The sequence below is a fragment of the Amblyomma maculatum genome, chromosome 2 (genome assembly GCF_055883805.1).
Source record: "Amblyomma maculatum isolate TAMU_Amacu chromosome 2, ASM5588380v1, whole genome shotgun sequence".
Taxonomy (NCBI): Eukaryota; Metazoa; Arthropoda; class Arachnida; order Ixodida; family Ixodidae; genus Amblyomma; species Amblyomma maculatum.
Window position 1 is genome coordinate 223,315,864 of NC_139345.1, and position 20,653 is coordinate 223,336,516.

A 20,653-nucleotide genomic window follows, 5' to 3' on the forward strand; every position below is an offset into this window, starting at 1 on the left:
AACTGCCCTCCTCTCCGCGCTCTCCGATTCGCCTGCCGCCCTGCGCTCCGAGGGTCCGCCCGCCGCCAGGCCACGCCCCTTTTTCTCGTCAGTCGCCTCTCAGCGCTCCGCGGGAGCGGATGTGCCGCGGAGCTCTTCTTCGCTTCACCCTTCGACTCGTCCCGTCCTCTGCCTCCGCGCTCCCACTCGCGCAGCCTCCCATCTCTATCTTGCTTCACCCATCCACCCAGCACTCACTGATTCTTTTCCTCTTACTCCTTTGCTCCTTGTTCCACTCGGAGCCACTTCCCCGCCCTAGACTCTCCATTGCTGGGATTACCCTCACCATCACCGGTCCATTCCGCATCGCTAGCACACCACCCAGCCCCACCTCCTACAACAGCCTGGACTTTCCAACGATCTACATTTTCTTCATCTTCACTCGCTTCCAGTGGTGCAGTGCTGTGGTGTGTCAGTTCAACTCTCCCGGATTACCCCTCGCATCATGTGCGCCGCACCAAACGGATAAGTCTTAACCACCATGGATATAACCACCGCGGACATGGGTTATCCTTTGGATTACCCTTTTTACTTATCCCACCGCAGTCGTCGCCTGTCGCTAGATCCCGATCGGCGTCGAAGCGTGAGTATCGGCACCGATACTTTTCCCGCTATGCATAACCTTGTCCATAGAGTCGACTATTTGCTCCGCGAGCATTTGGCAGGCCTTCGGGTCATTAAGGCAGCTTCCTCCATACGCGATTCGTCCCTCCCTCTCGTCTATCTAACTCAGTCTGATTCCACATGTCACCCCCCCTCCTCCAGACAGATCACCCATAAGAGTGTTCCTATCGCTAAGTCTTCCTCCTCCAAGGATATCACCCCACTCGCCAAGTCCCCTGAGACTCTCGATACTGTTCCCCCCGTCATGCCTCCTCCATCGGACCCACCTGATAGCCTTCCTTCCAGTAAATCTGGCGCATACCCTCTCTTGGACCCCTCACCCCCAGTTACAAGAAGCCGCGCCCACTTCCTCAAAGACCCGAGTCCCCCTCCCTCCTCCTCCAAGCCTCCCCCTCATCCAAAAAATCCAAAAAGCACCTCCCATGCATAGTTAGCTCACAAGACCAAAAACACCCTGATACTTCTGACCACACTGAGTTCCCAGCCTTACTTGAAACCATGCCCCCTGTGACTCCCAGACCTCCTGTCAAGGCAGAAACTCCCGTACAAGGAAACCCCCTCCCTCCAAAGAGCGGGCTAAGAGCCCAGCCCCTCCAGGATCACTATTACCAGCGGCAGCCTCCTCGAGCTCGACGGCAGCTGATTCTCCAGCCATATCCAATAGCTCACAGCTCCCTCAACTCACAGCAGCTCCTCCCACTGCATCAATGGTGGCCCCTCCATCTGAAGATGCTGCAGCTCGCCTCATTGCCAGCCCGCAGGCACACGTAGCGCCTTTGCAACCCTCCGCCCCTGATGTCTCCGGCTGGGTACATGTAACACGCAAGGCACAATGCCACTCACCTCCACTAGCTGCCACTAGAGCAGCCACCGTACTCTTTCGCCCCGCGTCCCCAAAGCTCTCCTTCAGGAGCGCAGTGAAGGAGGACTACTCGGGCTACCTCTATTCCCAGCCAGGGGTCATGGAGGTGAGGGTAAACAGGCAGAAGAACATAATATCGGCCGACATTACATCCAGGTCTTTCCTCCCTCCGCTACTCTTCCTCACCACCCTAAGATCCACACCGGTGTCTGCCTTTGAGGCCGTTCCCAACCTGGGCTGTGTGGGGTCCATATATGGCCTTGACGACGAGATAACAGCAGCAGATGTAGCGGAACCAATGGAGTCCAGCATCGAGGTTCTGTCCATACGGAAGCAGAGGAACTCAGTAATAGTGTGCTCCGCCGCGGCCTCCCCTCCCGCGTATGTCCACATCTATGGTTATTGGTATCCGCTTAGAGTCCGCCCCACACTGGAGAGGCCTACCATCTGTTTTGACTGTGGGGCATACAACCAAGGCAGCTAGCTGCCTCTCTCCCTCGCGGTGCATCAGGTGTGGAGGACCTCACTGTCAGCGAGAACGTTCCTCCTCCACACTATCCTGCATTCATTGCAAAGGGTCGCATCATGTTACTGATCCCGTATGCCCTTGCCGGCAATCTGAGAGCAGAATTACAGCCGCACTGCGGGGGGTCATTGATCCCCTAATCCGCAAACAAATTATAGCCTCCCACCGGGGCAAGGCCGCTGCTCCCGACCAAGTCTCAGGTCCCGTCACCACCCATAACATCACTTTGAATAATGACCGCACGGGAGTGACACGATCCCCCACGACCTCCCCACGTATAGCAGATGCACCTGTAACCCCTCAATCTCCTCCACCTGCCCCTCGTCCTGGGGTTTCTCCTGCATCCTCCCTGTCTCCTCCTCCCCTACTGAGATCCCGCACAGCAAGAAAGATGAGGATCCTCTCACCGCCGCCCTCCTAATGGCAGTTACTGCCCTCCTCCCTCTCCTCTCACCTAATTCCCCAGCGCGAGCCACCTGCGAGGCAGTGGTAGCCAACCAGGCAGCCCATAATGGCTAAAGACAAGAAAAGAAAGCCTTATCGCCCCACCATCCTCCAGTGGAACATCCGATCCCTCCGTATAGGAGGCACGTGGAGCTCGCCCATATTCTTCCCCACACCCCCTCCAAGAATCATATGTACAACCGTCCGCATTACGCCTCCCCAGCTACATAAGATACGCGAGCCTCACTGACTGCACAGTCAGCTCCTGCCCCGATTCCCCCTGTTCCAACCTTTCTCACCCTCAGGGCAATCCCAGGGCATCTATCTACGTAAGACGATCCCTCCCGTACTGCGCAGTTCCTCTTGCTCATCACACCAGAGCCCCTCTAGAGTGCTGCGCAGTGACGGTGCGTCTAGGCGGCCTGGACACCACAGTCGCTAGCATCTACGTTCGCCCAGGGAGACCCTGGGATGCCTCCTCACTAGCTTCGCTTCGTAGTAGTCTTGGAAGGGATACCGTCATATGTGGAGATTTTAATGCTCACCATAGGGACTGGGGCAGCCGCCGCTGCACGAGCAGAGGCCGGCATTTGCTGGACACCATACATACCTCTGCCCTGAAGATTCTGAACAGCGACGCACCAACTTTCCAAAGCCCGATACCATCCCCACAAGTATTGACCTCTCCCTAGCATCTGAGAGGTGCTCCTACAGCTGGGCGACCTCCCCGGACACCTGGGGCTCCGATCACCTCTCCATCTTTCTCACGCCGGAATGCGGCCAAAAACAGCCAACAAGATGGACTTGGTGGCACCGACCGGATACCAATGCTCATACACTACGTTTTTGTCGTACAGGTTGCTCTGTGGCCGTCCAGCCTCATCACCAGCACGGACGCGCATGTGCCGTTGGAAGACAGTTTATCGGCGGTGGCGGCTAAACAGCTGCTTTTCCATGAGGATGAAACACTTTTATTTACAGCATTTAGTTTTTCCTTAGATCAGCTGGTTACCGAGAACACCCGAGTTCTGTCGTCTTCCTCTTCACTCCTTGATTTAATTTTTGTTAGCAGTACACTTCCAGGGTGTTCAGTGCGTATTGAAGACGGCATATCTGACCACAAACTGCTAGTACTGTCATGCCCCATATCAGTCACTCGCAAAAAGAAGAAAACACTGCCAACCTTTGTCAAAGACTATGAGCGTGCAGATGATCCTGCAATTCTAAGTGCACTTGAGAATAGCTTTGCCGAATTCAGCGCACTGACCGATGTGCGTGAACTGTGGTCCTGTTTCAAGAACATTGTAAATACTTGCGAAAATAGATATGTTCCGCTTAAAAAAAAACGCATAAACAGGGAGTACCCGTGGATAACGCGCGAGATAATTCAACTTAAAAGAAAAATAAAACGACGGCGAAAAAAAGGAAACAAAACTGACATTGCAAGTCTTGTTAACTGCTTAAAGATCAAAGTCCGAGATGCAAAAACTCGCTTCTTTGATTTCACCCTGCCTTCCTTCATGGCCCACAACCCTCATAAGTTTTGGCGGTACTTATCTGAAGAGCAGTCAACTAGTTCCATCATTACAGATTTCGGCGACACCATAAGTAAACCTGATGATATTGCAAATGAATTCAATAAGTTTTTTCAGTCCGTTTTCACCAGAAGAGCCTCTCACGCTTCTCTACCTGCATACACAATCAAGGAACCCATGACAGAAATAATCATTAGTGAAGCAGGAATCCTTTCTCTTTTACAAACACTTGACACAAAAAAATCTCCGGGTCCTGATTCCATCTCGAACACATTTTTAGCCCGATACGCTGACTGGGTGTCTAAATACCTGCATAAAATTTACGCAACATCTTTACAAACACTCGTAGTTCCCGATGACTGGCGCTGTGCCAAAATAATTCCCATACACAAATCAGGTTCTAAAACTGAACTGAATAATTATCGTCCGATATCATTAACAAGCACAAGTTGTAAAATGATGGAACACATTATTTTTAAAGCCATAATCTCATATCTTTAAAATAATAACCTCATTTATGAAAAACAGCATGGTTTCAGAACAGGGCTTTCAACAGTAACGCAGCTTGCCGAAATTACTAATGACATTGCTAACACAATTAATGAAGGCAACCAGATAGATGCTATATTCTTAGACTTCTCTAAAGCGTTTGATGTTGTTCCTCACGATGACCTTATAACAAAATTACTATCTTTTGGCATTGATCGCAACATTATTTCATGGATATCCGGCTATTTGCAGAACAGAAAACAATGTGTTAAAATAGGTGAATACGTTTCGCAGAACCTGGATGTGTATTCGGGTGTACCCCAGGGATCAGTTCTCGCGCCTCTTTTGTTCCTCATTTATATAAATGATATTAATTCCTGTGTTAGTTCATCGATCCAACTTCGCCTTTTTGCAGACGATTGTGTCGTATATATAGCTGTAAAAAAATCAGACGATCAAATTCTCCTCAACAATTCCCTACAATCAATCCACGCTTGGTGTATGACCTGGGGAATGAAACTTAACGCAGATAAGACCAAAAGCATCACATTCACTAATAAGAAGCAGCCTCTAAGTTTTACATACACACTTGGTGACACACAGGTTAAAAAATATGATCAGGTGAAGTATCTGGGACTCATCCTAACATCTAACCTGCGCTGGGAGCCCTACATCAAATCTATTTGTTCTAAAGCTGAAGGTAAACTACATTATTTAAGGAGAAAGCTCCGTAACACGCCGGCCCATATTAAACTCAATGCCTATAAAACTCTTATAAGACCAACCCTAGAATATGCAGATATAGTCTGGAGCCCCCATCAAAAAAATTTAATCAACAAATTAGAGCGCATCCAAAAACTAGCAGTGAGGTTTGTCTATTCAAAGTATTCACGCCAAATTAGCGCTACCAGTCTAATAATTCAGTCAAATTTACAAAGCCTGTCACAGCGAAGAATCATTTCAAGATTAAAGTTTTTGTTCCAACTTCTTCACGGCCACTTCAAAATAACCAATTCACAATACTTACACCCGCCTTTCAAACACTCGTCTAGAACTAACCATAGTAAAGCACTTCGTCAACCAGTCAGCCGTGTAAATATCCACAAGTACTCCCTGTTTCCAGATGCTACATCATATTGGAATAAATTACCTGAAGATGCGGTGAAGTGTACGTCCGTGGAAATTTTTCTTAATTATATCGAAAAAATTGACTTTTCTGTTTAATTCTCTCCTACACTTTCTTTGTGTGTGGATCAGAGAACATCTCTGTATTTTTTGTTTTTACTCTGTTTGAGCACAGTGATGCATTGTAAACACTCCTGCATGGGCCCGAAAAGGGCCTGCAGTATGTTCAAATAAAATAAATAAACAGCCAACAAGATCCTACAAAATTACAAACTGGACTAATTACCGAACCGCCATAAAGAGCATACCCGCTGATCAGGACATATCCTCCAAGTTGTTGTCTCCTGCGCGGAGATCTCCTCTAAATTATGCACCGCCCGAATCACAGCCCCCGTACCTGACCTCATGATGCTCAACCTACGCGCCAAACGGCGACGGGCTGAGCGCCGCGTCATACGCACGTCGCGTCCTGAACACAAGACTGAATATAACCGTTCTGATGCGCAGTGCCGCCGGCACGCCAGCCACCGTCGCTCAGAGAGCTGGGGCAATTTATGCAGCAGCCTGGAGAGCTCCAGAAGTTCATCGCGCGTCTGGCGCTTGCTTGACGCACTTCTCCATCCCATCCGCCTTCTCCGTCCCGTCCTCGCCGTAGCCATCACTCTTCAAATCGACAATGCAGCACTGGCGGAACTCTTTGCAGACCGCTTCGCTCCCACCAACCCCCCTCAACTCGCTTCACTCACAGCCTCCTCCCCTCAAGCTCCACTCCTTCCGTCGTTCCCTCCACTCGCAGATCGTATCATTGAACTCTGCAATAAAGAAATCTCCCTTCACGAGCTCAATCTAGCCCTCACCCACAACCGCCACAGAAGCGCTCCAGAGGAGGACGGTATAACCACTCAAATGCTCCGGAACCTTGATGCACCGGAGAAAGAACGCCTCCTCGAGTCCTTCAACCGCATATGGCACTCAGGAATCTTACCAGAGTCATGGAAAAACGCACTCATTGTTCCCATACTAAAACCAAAGAAAACTGCAACTGCTCTCTCCTCATACCGGCCCATCTCCCTCACCTCAGCTGCGTGCAAGGTGATTGAATTCATTGCACTTAAGCGCCTGGAGTGTATCACTTCCATCCTAAAATTTTTCAAACCTACGCAATCCGGCTTCCGCAGACACCGGGCCACAGCGAACTCCATATCTGACGTCGTCAGTTCACTCGAAGAGGCCCGCACCAAACGCCAAGCAGCCCTCCTACTTCTTCTCGATGTGCAGAGCGCCTTTGATCTCATCCAGCATTCAGCCATACACGGGGTCCTTGATCATATCTCTATCACTGGCAAGCTTCGCCTCTTCATTACTTCCTTTCTATAAAAGACCGCACCTTCCAAGTCCGTGTTGGCACATCCCTGAGCTCTCCCAGATCTCTCCCCAACGGTGTCCCTCAGGGGTCCGTCCTTTGTCCTTTCCTCTTTAACCTATGCATGGCCGGCATATCCCACGCCTCATCATTATCCCTTCCATTCCCCGTCTCTCTTGCCTTCTATGCGGACGACATTTCATTGTGGGTTACTGGTCCCACACGTAGAATGTCTGCCCTGCGCTCCTCACTCCAGCTGACCCTAAACGCCATCATTGCGGACTTGGCATCCATGGGCCTCACCGCCTTGGCATCCAAAACCTTGCTCTTCTTTACCATCCTAGAGCAGCCGCCAGACGAACCACCATACCCCTCACCCTCAATGGCATCCCTCTACCATGACAACGGCAGGTTACATACCTTGGTCTCACAATCGATCGCCGCCTGACTTGGAGACCAGAGGTCATGTCCCAACTGGCTCAGACAGCACAAATAGCGAGAGCCATTCGCCTCCTCCTGGCGCGCGGCAACGGATGCTCCCCAGCCTGGGCGGTGAGGCTCTTCGAGGCCGCAGCCACATCCCGACTTACATATGCCCTCCCACTCCTAAAGCTTTCCACCGCAGCTCGCCAAAAACTTGATATCTCACATCGCAGGGCTATACGCTCCTTCCTTGCCCTCCCTCGCTAATCGCCCATCGGACCCACCCTCGCAGAAGCCAAGCTCTGGCCCCTCTCCCTATTCCATATTGACCGGTTGCTCAAAGCCCCTGATGGTCATCCGCTCGTCGACAACCTTCGCTCTCGCCCCTCCTCCAGCATGGGATCCATAGCCCATCTGTATGAAGACATCATAGAAGTTCCGCCCTCCTATCAACTCCTTCCCCCTCCTCCTGACATTCCTCCCCTGAACATCTCAAATGGCCTAGACCGCATTTCAAAAAGAACCTCACCTCATTGCGCCATTCTATCCAGCTCTCGTGAGCTCATATTTGAGCGTCTGGGAAATCACCTGCTTCTCTACACTGATGGATCTGTCCTCCCTGATTCCGGTTCCTCCGCTCCGTCATGCGTCATTCCCTCCCTCGGCATCGTAAAACAATGCCGCCTCCCATTCCCCACCTCCTCCACCCTCGCAGAAATCGCAGGGCTACGCCTGGCCGCGGACCTTATCCAGGATCTTCAACCCTCCCGTCCAATCTCGATTCTCACTGCCTCCAAGGCAGCTCTCCTCCTCCTTAAGACCACAAAGGTCTCCACTGAAGGCATAACCTCCCTTGTACTTAGATTTCACTCACTCGTTGACATGGGGCACGACATCAACTTCCACTGGATCCCATCTCATTCCGAAATCGAGGGCAATGAAGCTGCTGACTCCGCAGCTAAGGCAGCTCACTTCAATGCCCCTTCACCACCTCCCTCACTAAATTCGACGCCTCTCGTCACATTCTATTCAACAACATTCTCTCTCTCCATCCGGACTCCCGAGTTGCCTCTGGAAGACCTCCCAGACCTCTTCCCAACAAACTAAGTAGGGAGGACAGGTCAATCCTTCTTCGCCTCCGGGTGGGAGCCTGCTGGCCTGCGGCCAGGAAGCATCGTCACGGCAGAATTCCCCCCATCTTGTGCCCGATGCGGTCAACCAGAAACATTGGAGCATCTCCTCTGCACCTGTCCTTCCTTTTCCACGCCTCCTTACAACGTTACCTTCAGCGAGTTAGGCTTGCCTTGTTCCACGCAGCAACATCTCCTCTTTCCCGCATCCCACCATCTCGCCGCCCTCCAGGGTCTCCTCACCTTCATCGAGGAAACCAGCCTAATGACCCTGGTCTAGACCCACGTCCTCTCCTCTCCACCTTGTCTTTCTCCTCTTTCATACAAACTTTAATTCCCCCTATAATCCCCTCCCAGACCTTTCGGGCGCAGAGCAGTGCACTCCGACAGGACTGCAAAAGAATGCGCTTTTGCTCCCTCCTTCCTCCAGCAACAGATAGATAGATAGATACACTCTGTGGTGAGGCTGGGGGGAGTGAGAATCGACCGGCGGACGCTGCAACTGTGGTGGCGTGGTGTCTGTGCTCGGGGCTGGCTGCAGGATTCCGGCATCGGGGAGGGGAAAGGATTGCCGGGGTGCCAAGTGAGCGGCGAGGTATCCTGCTGAACCACCCGTCCTTAAAAAACCCTGGATACTGCTGGAGTTCACCGCCTCACCCTGGGAACGGGCACGCGGACTACCGCTTCGGGTGCCGCCGCCGATTGACTTTCCGCGCTGTGGGCGCTGTACCGCTCCCACTCATCGACCTCGCCCCCCTCCATCTCCTTGCTCAGGTGCCCCCTGTCTCAAACAGACCCGCCTCCCTCCCCCTATCCTTTCAAAATTATTATTATTTTTTATTATTATTATCCTTTTTTATTATTATTATTAATATTCCCCTCCCCCAGGCATAGCCCCCCAACAGTGTCCCTCTCATGAGGAGGCAATAGGGGGCCAAACCACCCCACTTTTCAATCCCCCCCCTCCCTAGAACGCGTCCACCCCCTAAATTTAAGAATCACTCAGTCAGTTACAGAATTCCCCCCTGGTGTGTTCTCACCGTAGCTTTGCTCGTCGGCGTGCAATTCACAATCCGGTGCATCTAGCTGTGCCGTAGTAAGTAAACATCTTTTAATGCACCAATCAGAGTTTTTTAAGTGCTCTTCAATCTGTCCAGTAATTAACAGCGCAAATTTTGGTTCTGGGAGTGGTTCATTTGGTACGAGTGTTCCAACGGTCAACACGGACCGCAAAATGCTTCTATCGGTTAAACCGCTCGCTTATTTTTTTTTTTTTTGAAAAATTTGAAAAAAAAAAGATTATTTCCAGTTATATACAGGAAATGGGCCTCGGGCGAAAAGCTACAGCGATAGCTTCAGAGATGCCCGAGGCCCAGTAATGGCAGAGCAACAGGACGTGTGACGTTAAGGCGAAGATATACATATATACCATGAAAATTATGAAGCACAGAAAGAGCACATATATACAAATGAAACAGCAAGTTAAAAAACAGCACAGTAAATTAACGACGCACGAAATATGGCAAAACATAATGAAAATGAAGTGACTATTCTTGTAATAATGTTTAAGGCAAGGAACGGAAAGTACAGAGAGGCAGTGCGGAATTGATAAAATATAGCTTAAAGTCCTTAATTGATGCGGTAAAGATGTTTGGGTTGTGTATGCTATAATGATTTAATATGCATGGTAAAGTAAAACGAAGGCTCTGGTTACCGTATAACGTCCTCGTTCGAGGAACGTCCCATATTTGTTTACTTCTGGTGTGAAAGGGTTTCTCATAAGGCTTAAGTCCAGATGTATTCTTCAAGAAGTCAGTTAAGCAGTGAAGTAGACGATACTCAAACATGGCATGCACACGATGAATCCTATATTTCGGAAATAATGTTTCTGTATGGGCAGTGTAGCATGCACCAGCGATCAGTCTAATTGCCTTCTTTTGAAGACCCAGTATGATGTTTAGATTTGTTTTGGATGTTGTACCCCAAACGAGGTGACAGTAGTTTATGTGAGATTGAATTAAAGCGTGATAAATAAGGAGCTTATGCTTTGGGGAAAATTCGTTGCGCAGTTTCGAGAGGAAACCAACAGATCTAGTGAGCTTGCTTTCAATATACATTATATGGTCAGACCACCTCATGCGAGAGTCGAATACAACACCGAGTGATTTGAACTTGTCTACAATTTCAATAATGTTATTTTCTAGATGTAGAGTACTGTTTACTGTAATATCCTGGCTAAGGGGACGAAAAAGGACTGCTTTGGTCTTGTTAGAATTAACTACCAAACCATTAGCTGTGGACCATTTGTGGAGAGCACAAAGAACCAGATTTGCACTATCGATTAGTTCATCGGCAGAAGATCCCCTAAGAAAAAAACTTGTGTCGTTAGCGTACTGAATACAACTTGTATGATAAGCTATGCTCGGAATGTCGTTAGCATATACATTAAAGAGGAACAGCCCAAGAAGGCTACCTTGCGGGACACCACATTCAATGAGAAGGGAGCTAGACTTATGATTATCGACCGGAGCGACCTGCTGGCGCATGTTTAAATAAGAACGAAAGAGTTGGAGGGAAAGACCACGATCACCATAGCTTTCTAGTTTACAGAGTAGTATTTCATGATTAAGAAGGTCAAAAGCTTTGGTAAAGTCGATGAAAATACCAAGGGTCAAACTTTTAGCTTCGATATTATTTAAAATAATTTCCTTTTGCAAGAGTAAAGCAGATTCCGTGGACTTGCCCTTTCGAAATCCAAACTGACTGGCATTTATTAAGGCATGTTTAGAAAAGAACCCATCGATTCTCTTGAGCATTACTTTTTCAAGAGCCTTTGAAAAAACAGGGAGAATAGAAGTTGGCCTATAGTTGGTCATCTTATTTCTATCGCCTCCTTTGAAAATAACAGTTACGCTTGCATATTTCATTCGTGCAGGAAAAATTCCTGATGTGAGCGACAAGTTAAAGATGTAGCTTAAGCATGGTGCTAAGAGATCCGAAACAAATTTAACTGGTTTAATTTGGCAGCCATCGAAATCGGTGCAACTTGTAGCTTTTAGGTTCATTATAACGCTAAAAACTTCCTCGCTGGTCGTTAAATGAAACGCAAAAGTCTCTAAACCTGTATTTTGGAGATACCGAAGGGCTTCGACCGTGGAACCACTCGGTCTAAAGCTTGTGAAGAAGTCATTGAATTTTTCTGCCAGCAAAGAGCGGGAATAGGGCAAGCCATCGATCACAAGCTGACCTAAGTGCGTATTTTTATTCTTGTTTAGAAACGATTCATTTAAAAGTTTCCAGAATGCTTTCAGACCTTCCCTGCTAGTGAGGATACGCGATTGATAGGCATATTTAGATCTTCGCAATTCGTTGGTTAACTTGTTGCGGTGTTTTTTGAAAGCTGTAAGGTGATCAGGGTTCCGAGTGGACATAAAGCGTTTGAAGAGCCTAGACTTATGTTTCATCATTTTGACGTGTGTTGGAGTCACCCAAGGTTTACGGAGTTTCGTGTTTGATTTCTTTGTTTTCCAGGGAAAACACCTATTGTAAATGTCTTTCAAAGTACTTAAAAAGAGCTCATAAGATTCATCAACGGAAGAACAGGCAAAAACAGTTCCAATCTGCAACGCGTACAGATTCGCGAAATCGGGCAAGTGTCACATCAGTTATACATTGATAAGCAAAACTATTTGGTTGTGCGTAACTTGGTGAGCAGCCATGTGGCACGGATACGAAAATGGCACAGTGGTCACTAAGGTCACAAGCAATAGTACCAGCAGAAATGACGGGGGAGACAATGTCTACTATAAAAAGGTCAATTGCACTGATTGACGTCGTTGTTATCCTTGTGAGTGTAGTGATAAGATTTATAAAACTATTGGAAGCAATTGTGTAATTCAAATGGCGATTTATACTAGAAGGTGCAAGTGTATTAATGTTGAGGTCACCACCAATAATAGTAGAGTATTGAACTTCAGCGGCAAAATCAAGAAATTTCTCGAGATGTGTTAAGAACTTATCTGGGTCACCTGACGGCGGCCTGTAAACGACAGAAACCATTTTGTCAGCAGTCTTCAGCGCGAGCATTTCACAGTCAGGAGTCATTATAGAGAACTCAGGTAATACTTCGCTATGAAGGCCACTGTTCTTTACGTAAATGGCAACACCCCCTCCACGAGAGGGGCGATTCAGGAAACAAGGATCATAGCCGGGCAGTTTCACCAAGTCAGCATCGCATACGGCCCACGTTTCAGTTAGCAGAATTGCATCAAAATTGTGTTGCAGACTGTCAACAAAATATGAGAAGTCATCAAACTTGTTACGCAGAGACCGGACATTAATATGTAAAGCAGAGAAATTATTTAGGTCGAGGCAACCGTTTACTTTATGGGGAAATAGTAATTCGTGATACTCCATATTTAGTTTTCATTTTACGGCGAGTTATTGGGCTAGCAGAACAAGGTCACTCTCTGACCGAATGGCAAAGGCGGAGTCCCCTTCCTTCCTTCTAACCAATATTTTGTCATTGACATGTCAAGCAAATTTGAAGCCAAATCGTTCCGCCTGCTCTTTCACGATTCCAAGGAGGTCTCGCGAATACTTGGTCATGTTCTCTTTGACAAAGACAGAGCTGTCTACATCACGGAAGGCGCTCCTTTTGGCGAACCATTTGTCCCTTAGCTCCTGACGAGAAAATCGGACAAGAATGATGGGAGTTCTGTCCTTTTTCGCGGGCAGTCTATGCATGGTCATGACATGATGTTGCAGTAGTGGTTCAAGAGAAACCTCGGCCCCCACTCCATTAATTTTAGCCAGTAGGTCTTCCTGTTCGCTCTGAATAACACCATGAAATTCTAGGTTTAAACGCCGACTACGCCATTCCAGGTCATTGACACTACACTTGATCTCGGTCAAATCAGACCCAGCAGAGTTGCTTTCCAGCACTAGCTGTAACTCGAACTTTGAGCTCTTTTGTTTCCTTCTCTTGGGCATCGAGTCGTTCTTTGAACTTGTCGAACTCACCCGAAAGCAAGTCAATTGCCTTTTCGATTCCGTCCACTTTTTCAGGGAGGCAAAGGAGAGAGCTAAGCTTTCTATTTATGTCTAAGAGAATTGTAGGTATATTAACTTCTGCTTGGTCGGCTTTCCCTGTGACAGCGCCATTACTTGTATTCGGTCTGCAAGACCCACACTTCCATGTTTTTCTAAACGATTCTCGTTTCCCCTTGAGGGTTTCATCAGTCACACCCGAGCAAGCGCCCGAGTGGAAGGAAAAGTCGCACGCGCCGCATGTCAGTTGTGAGTGCTCTTCAGACAGCACTCCTCTACACGCACAACAACGGGACATATCAAAAACTAGACCGGTAAAAACAGAAATGCATCAACAAGAATTTTTGTTTTTTGGCAGCAGCGGCAGGTTTGGACTGAAGGTATAAGAAAAGTGACCAACCTGGGAAATCACAGAGGAGCGTTAAGCCGCGTTCAGACTACGTGCGCATCCGTCGTAAGTATCGTATTTATCGCAGTGCGCATAGCGGCTGGAACTCCCGTTTACGTGGCTTGCGACCGCGCATGTTCACACTGGGCCGTTCGGTAAGATGCGTTCTTTACGACCGGCCAATCAGCGCTCTCAACATGGCGCCGGTTAGCGAGCGGCTGATAGCGACCAGACCTTCTTTATTGGAATGCTCCGTCGCTTCTGCGCATGCGCCAGCTGAAAGAAGTGAGGAGGAATAACTTGCCGGACGTGACGTAAAACTTGTTTTATGTTTTGTTTGTAAAATGTCTGCCGCTTCTCGTCGCCGTTTCTAGCGATAGGCCGACAGATGCTCGCCATGTGTCGCCGGCTCCGAGTCCGTGATCGCTCGCAAGCCGGACTTGACTGTGGCGATGGTGGCGGACGGGTTTCTTGGCATCGTAGTTTGAATATCGTAGCCGTGTGGCCGTGTTCCCAGGCGTTCCTTTCCACTTGTTATAATACTCCTTGAGCTTCGGCCTCGCGTACTGCTGTTCGTCAAGCGGCATGCTGTGATATTTCCATGCGTTCTCTTAGTTACAGATAGCACCGTCTCCGACCTGTGGACTCTGCGACGCTAGTTCTGCAATGCGTGTCAGCCCGCCCTTGTCGATGGAACATGCCTGCAGTATGCTGCAAGTAACTGGTGTGGTCAGCATTCCATGTACTTACTTGCATTTCCCGAAATTTATACCAGTCACTGCCTTTGGATCATCCGAAAGTACGTATACAATCGGACTGAGGTGTACAGCGCAAGTTACGCAACACATGGGATGCGAAAAAACATGGAATCTCGCTGTCATTTTTATCGTTGTCCTCGACTTCGACACCACTATTTAGTAGCAGTCGTAAACTTTAATCACCTGGAAATACCAGTATAAAAAGGCCGGTTGGAGCCTGTAATTTGTACGAAATTGCCTCTCTATCCTGGATTTCAAGAGGTCGGTCAGTGTATCCGCAGGGCAATTGTTTTGCCATTTTCGTTGCCTTTATCGGATGTACAAACACGGAATTCGGTGTCCAATTGATGCAGGCAGCTTGGCACAGCTAATCTATTATGAAGCTCCGGTGCGGTAGCCAGCCCGGGACTGACCGGGAAGTAGAACCTCAACCGGGAAGGCCAGCTATTCATCACAGCTCTCAAGCGACTTGCTGCCGGCCTACTGGACTAGTCATGCAACCGTGGAATCCAGGTATATTTTCAAGTAAACTTCTGTACTTAGGAGTGCCAGGAGGTAGACCGTCCGCGTAAAGAAAAAATGCTCTCGACATCTCCCGACGCAGTCCTGCCTCTAGTTTTGCTCCTAAAGTTAAAGGCTCGAAGCGCAAGCTGTGAAAGTCCTGGTATTTTTGCACAGTATTTATCTTCCAGCTGCTCTAGCTCTAGACAGTTCTTGTATCTAATTCCTGTATTTTTTTTTTGTCTCAGAAAACATCCCACGACGTCCTATTCCATCGATGTTATTTCTACCTGCCCTGTTGTGCTTATCATTGTAGACAAGCATGTAGACTAGTGTTAAAACAATAAATAAACAGTGCTGCGTTCGTGATTCCATCTTTGTCCAGTCATTGCCCTTGCGACTAGTTGCAGCATGCACCAAAAACAAAGTTTGCCAAGTAATTATTTCCTCTGCCTTAGGGAAAACAGGCCAGCTGTGAAAGCTGCAACAATATGGACTGATATCCCTTCATATCGTTTCACACAATCATGCTAATGATGTGTTGCATCTTCAAAGATCTAAGCAGTCTGCTTGCCAGCGCAAGACGGAACATTTATTTCGGACTGCATATTAGTTGTGTAGTGTCAAAATGCACACATGCATCTCGATTTCAGGTCATACAATACCCTCGGGTGGTCACAAAATACTCCATATGTCATGATAGCCAACTGCAGCTATGGGATAAAAAAGGTATATGGACATAAATCATTGCAAGAGTAACAAAACTGCGTAAATTTGCACTGTTAAAAATATTAAACACTACACAGCGAAAGTAGTTTTGCTAGAACCATTGCTGTGACTGACATGGCAAACAGTGCTTGTTGCCTTTAGTGATGTGTTGAGCACAAGGCCTGCATGGAGATTTTAATCCTGTCTGTTAGGTGGAGTTATGTCCTGTTTTTGTTGTGTTGTCATGCATGCAGGCCAAGGTAATGCCATATGGTCCTTGGTTCCAACGCTGCAATTCTGAAAAAGTGACTGCCAACACAGGTCCGATGTACACCGTCCTACTGCTGACCGTGTATATTCCTAAGTGATGTCCAAGTCTTGGGCAGACACTAATCGACGCAGCTCACAAAGCAACATTCCTGCCAAGGTGGTTGCTTACCATAAAAACCACATGCCATAGCTGCCATTCATGGCAGCCCAGAAGTAATGAAGTGCTGACGAAACATATTTCAGATGTTCAGTGAGTTTACACAAGAGGGAGTTGTTAATATGGTTAATTAGTCACCAGTGAAATTTACCCTGTATTTATTTTGTTAAACAAAGCTCCTTTTGTGGAGTAAAACAAGCCAAAATTAGCCACAGGCACAAAGTAGGCAAATGGCAATACATATTGAAATACTTATTGTGAATTGTTTTATTGTCGGATTCCATTGAAGGGACACTAAGAAGGATGGAAAGCAGTTTTCCTGTATCGCTAAGATACAGTGTTCTAATCTTAAAGAGACCACACGAGTCGCTTTGGGACATTAAACCCCACAAACCATTAAAGAGACCACTTAAAATGAAAGCAGAGGTTTTAAAAGGATGGAAAGACCAAGAAACAGAACAAAGATGCTGCCATTACCGGCCAATTTTGCAAGTAAAATGCATGCTTCCACACAGAAGTTTTGGTGCAGATTACTGCAAGATATATTGTGTCGTAAGCCACTCTAATGTGGCAGTGACACGTCCTTTTCAGCAAGGTCATCATGAATCGACTCATGGGAAGGCTTCCAATTTAAATTTTCTCACCAATAAATACTATATGCCAAAATTGCTGCCGGACAACACAGCCATAATGAGAGAAATAATCAAATATTTACTGAGACCAATGACTCAATGGAGTTGTCCTCAGTGTCACTTTAAAAGGGTGAACTGAAGCATTCAAGCAAAGTATGCACTGATGCATGTGAGAAAATATTCTGAGGTAACACAATCTTTGCTCCAACAGAAGACTGGCAACTTCACCACAAAGAGGGAAAACAGCTGCCCAGATATACTGGTACAGCACATACAGCAATCGTAATAATTAGCAGACATGCATTGCATTTCACAGAATGTCAAGAAATGTGATCGCTAGGTTAAGTGTACTGGCATCAATGTGCAAGCGTATTTTGCAGATTGCCGAGATTTATTTGTTGCTTCAATTATTTATTTCATATATACGGCCGCACCTTTGGTCAACAAAACAAAGGCGTTCAGGTGCCAGGAAAGAAGTCAGATTAGATGTGCTAGGCTTCTCTCCTGGAGGAGCAAGGAGAGAATCATTCTCCTGTAACCAGTTGACGGTGGATTCATCCAAATGTGAAGGTCCGATGTTCGACGACTCAAAAGTTACCTAAACGGGCATCACTGCCAGCCGTCGACCAGAGCATATGCAAGAGAGGTGGTCATGTGTAGCCTAAGCATGGACATTTGCACGAGAGAAGGCGAAAAAAAAGAGCTCACACTTTGGGTATCACATCAAAAATATGTGTAAGCCCACTCAGCAACCAAAAATGACGGACATTGTGCATGCATACAACGCATGAATATGTCAGCGCAACTTAACAGTGTTGGCCGTTTATATCATATCGTAATTATGGTGCAGTGAGGCTTGCTGATGAATTAAACAGGCTCTGCTCATCACAAACCTCTCAGCAGCACCTTCCCACAATCAGTGTCCTGACCTTTCAATAAGACAGCTTTCTCCTCCTCGCATTGCTAGAATGCATCAGAACGTTCTTGCTCACAGCATATAAATACGATCAATGTGATAAAGCTCACCATGAATGTCATTACGGTTTCTTCCCCTCCCCCCTTATCATCTGCCTGTACTGTATGCACAGCTCTCTTGACCTATCCACATCCAAATGAGAACAACTTAAGGGAATAGTGAGGGCAAAATGAACTTGGTCTATACCAATAAATTACTGTGTTCTAATAATGAAACACAGGCTTTTTCTATGGTAAAAGCTTTATAGATTACAAAAGTATGGAAACTAAAATACAGCTAAGCCACCAATGATCACTTCTGTAAGTAAACCGCGGTGACGTTACTTAATGTTTACTCCGGCAGATCTCCAACGCACGACTACACAGCCGTTCACTACTGATTGATGATAAGTGTGTTTTGCAGCATGAGCTGCATCTCGTAAGGATTAAGGGGACTCTCCTGGAGAAATTTGTGATGGCTACATGACATTTTCTGAATTGTGACCATGTGGTCTGTGCATGTACAACAGTATGGTGCATGCGCAGAAATAAAAATTGCCTGCAAGCAAATTTCTGGTCTGAAGCCCTGAGGCACTAAAGCCACTCTCTTGTCGTCGGAGTGTGACGCCACGCACCATGTGATGGGTGCATAATAAAAAGCATATAAATGGCACACGGCTACGAATGTGATTTGAATCCATGGCAAGCTACACAGGTCAGATTCTCTGGGCGCTGCATTAAACAACTAAGCTATAGCTTCTTTTTTTTTATTTATTTATTTCCGGTCATCACCACCACACCACAAAACCAACAAAAACGCGCTACAAACAGAATGCTCACAGCAGAGCGGTTACCACAATCATGGCACTTAATACAGAAGCCGGCATACTCATACGAGTTGCCTTTGTCAAGTTAAAATTCCTTCAGCTCGCATAGTGGTTCGACTCTTGAAATCCGGTCTGGCACCGTGGTCTTCAATTTGTGCATTTCAACCAATGCGTGTATACTCTCGCGGAAGTAGAGCCTTGCAGGGCGGGCGTCAGGGTCACAGTGAAAACCCGCCATTCTGGACCGCCATAGAATGTGCAGGCCTATTAGCATAACCGTATCAAGTGGAATCCCATCATTATTTTCAGTTGGCAGGAATCTAATCCCGTATGAGTCTAATGGTAATTCTTTTTTAACAGTTCGTTGCAGCACATCCCAAAAGTAGACGCCCTCCCAACAGTGCAGAAATACATGGTCTATTGTCTCTGGCTGTTTTCATATTAAGCAAAGTGAACCCCATGGCAGATAAAAGCCCTTGCTTTCAAAAAACGTTTGTACTGATAATGTTCCTGTATGTAACTTAAAGAAAAACGTCTTTACCCCAGGAGAAACTGGCATTCTTTTGACACGCTTCAGTACGTCTTGACCTAGACGGCCGCTATACAAGGCTCTGTACACAGGAACATGGAAGAAGTCGTCACAAACAGCTTTATACAGGTTCTTCTTTTTTACTGAACTTAGGTATTCTGTCGAGAAGCGAGCTGACAGAATTCGAACACTGCTGACAACCTCTTTGAAAAAACTAGAAAGACGCCCTGGCATGCTTTCCGTAGCAACAACGAAATTGGGCAACGCCCGCGCGAGCCTCACTTGGCACACAGTCCGCAAAAAGGGGTCGGTAACGTCGCGAAAAAAAAAATAAATCTGTTTACAAGCTGGCGCACAAATAAGTGAGCAAGCCCGAGACCTCCGTCTTTAATTGGCCGGAACAGGTTATCCCGACTACATCTTTCCCAGCTTGATGCCCATACAAACACAGCAAAGATTCGGTGTAGCTTTTGAACACTCAACCTAGAACAATGAAGTGCTTGCATGACGTACCACACCTTGGCAACAAAAAATAGATTACACACTGTAGCTCGTGCAAAGATAGACAGCGGCACTCCTTTCCACTTGTCAGCCTTCTCCCGTATTTCCTGAACTTGGGCGCGCCAAAATGGCTTGCTGTCTTCATAGAATTCTAGAGGTACACCCAAATACTTCACCCATTTAACGTTGGCAAAAAAGTCAGGCGTTGATGTCCACGCCCCGTGCCAGAAGCCAAGACACTTTCCCCAGTTTACTGGACTTCCTGTGGTCGCACTAAAATCTTTCACAACTTCAACTGCAGCGCAAATACTTTCTTTGTTCGCACAAAACACTGCCACATCATCAGCGTACGCCAAAAGTTTGACCTCAGACTTGTACAGTTGAAAGCCCTGAACAGATGGATTTTGCATAATAGACAGGCATAAAGTTTCGATATAAATGCAGAATAGAAGAGGGCTGAGGGGACAACCCTGACGTAACGAACGCCGCACATTTATGGGTTCCCCTAATACTTTATTAACAATCAATCGCGTTGTGCAGTTTCGGTACGCCAGGGCTACGCCCTCTCTGATAATAGAACCGACATTGATATAATCCAATATTGCAAACAATGCATCATGTGGAACACAGTCAAACGCCTTTTCTAGGTCGAGCTGAAGAAGCGCGACCCTCGCGCAAGCAACGTCACAACATTCCAGCACGCACCTCGCCTTATGAATGTTTGTTATAATGGACCGGCCCTTTATACCACACGTCTGGTGGGAACCAACGATATGTTTTATCACTGTCTGTAGCCTGGCTGCCAGAACTTTCATCAGT

At 47.2% G+C, this 20,653-nt stretch overlaps 1 long non-coding RNA gene across 1 annotated transcript in view; it reads left to right on the forward strand.

Annotated features, from left to right (window-relative positions):
* LOC146201362 (uncharacterized) overlaps positions 1 to 20,653 on the forward strand; it is a 408,702-nt gene that overhangs the window by 6,997 nt on the left and 381,052 nt on the right. The window lies entirely within an intron of this gene.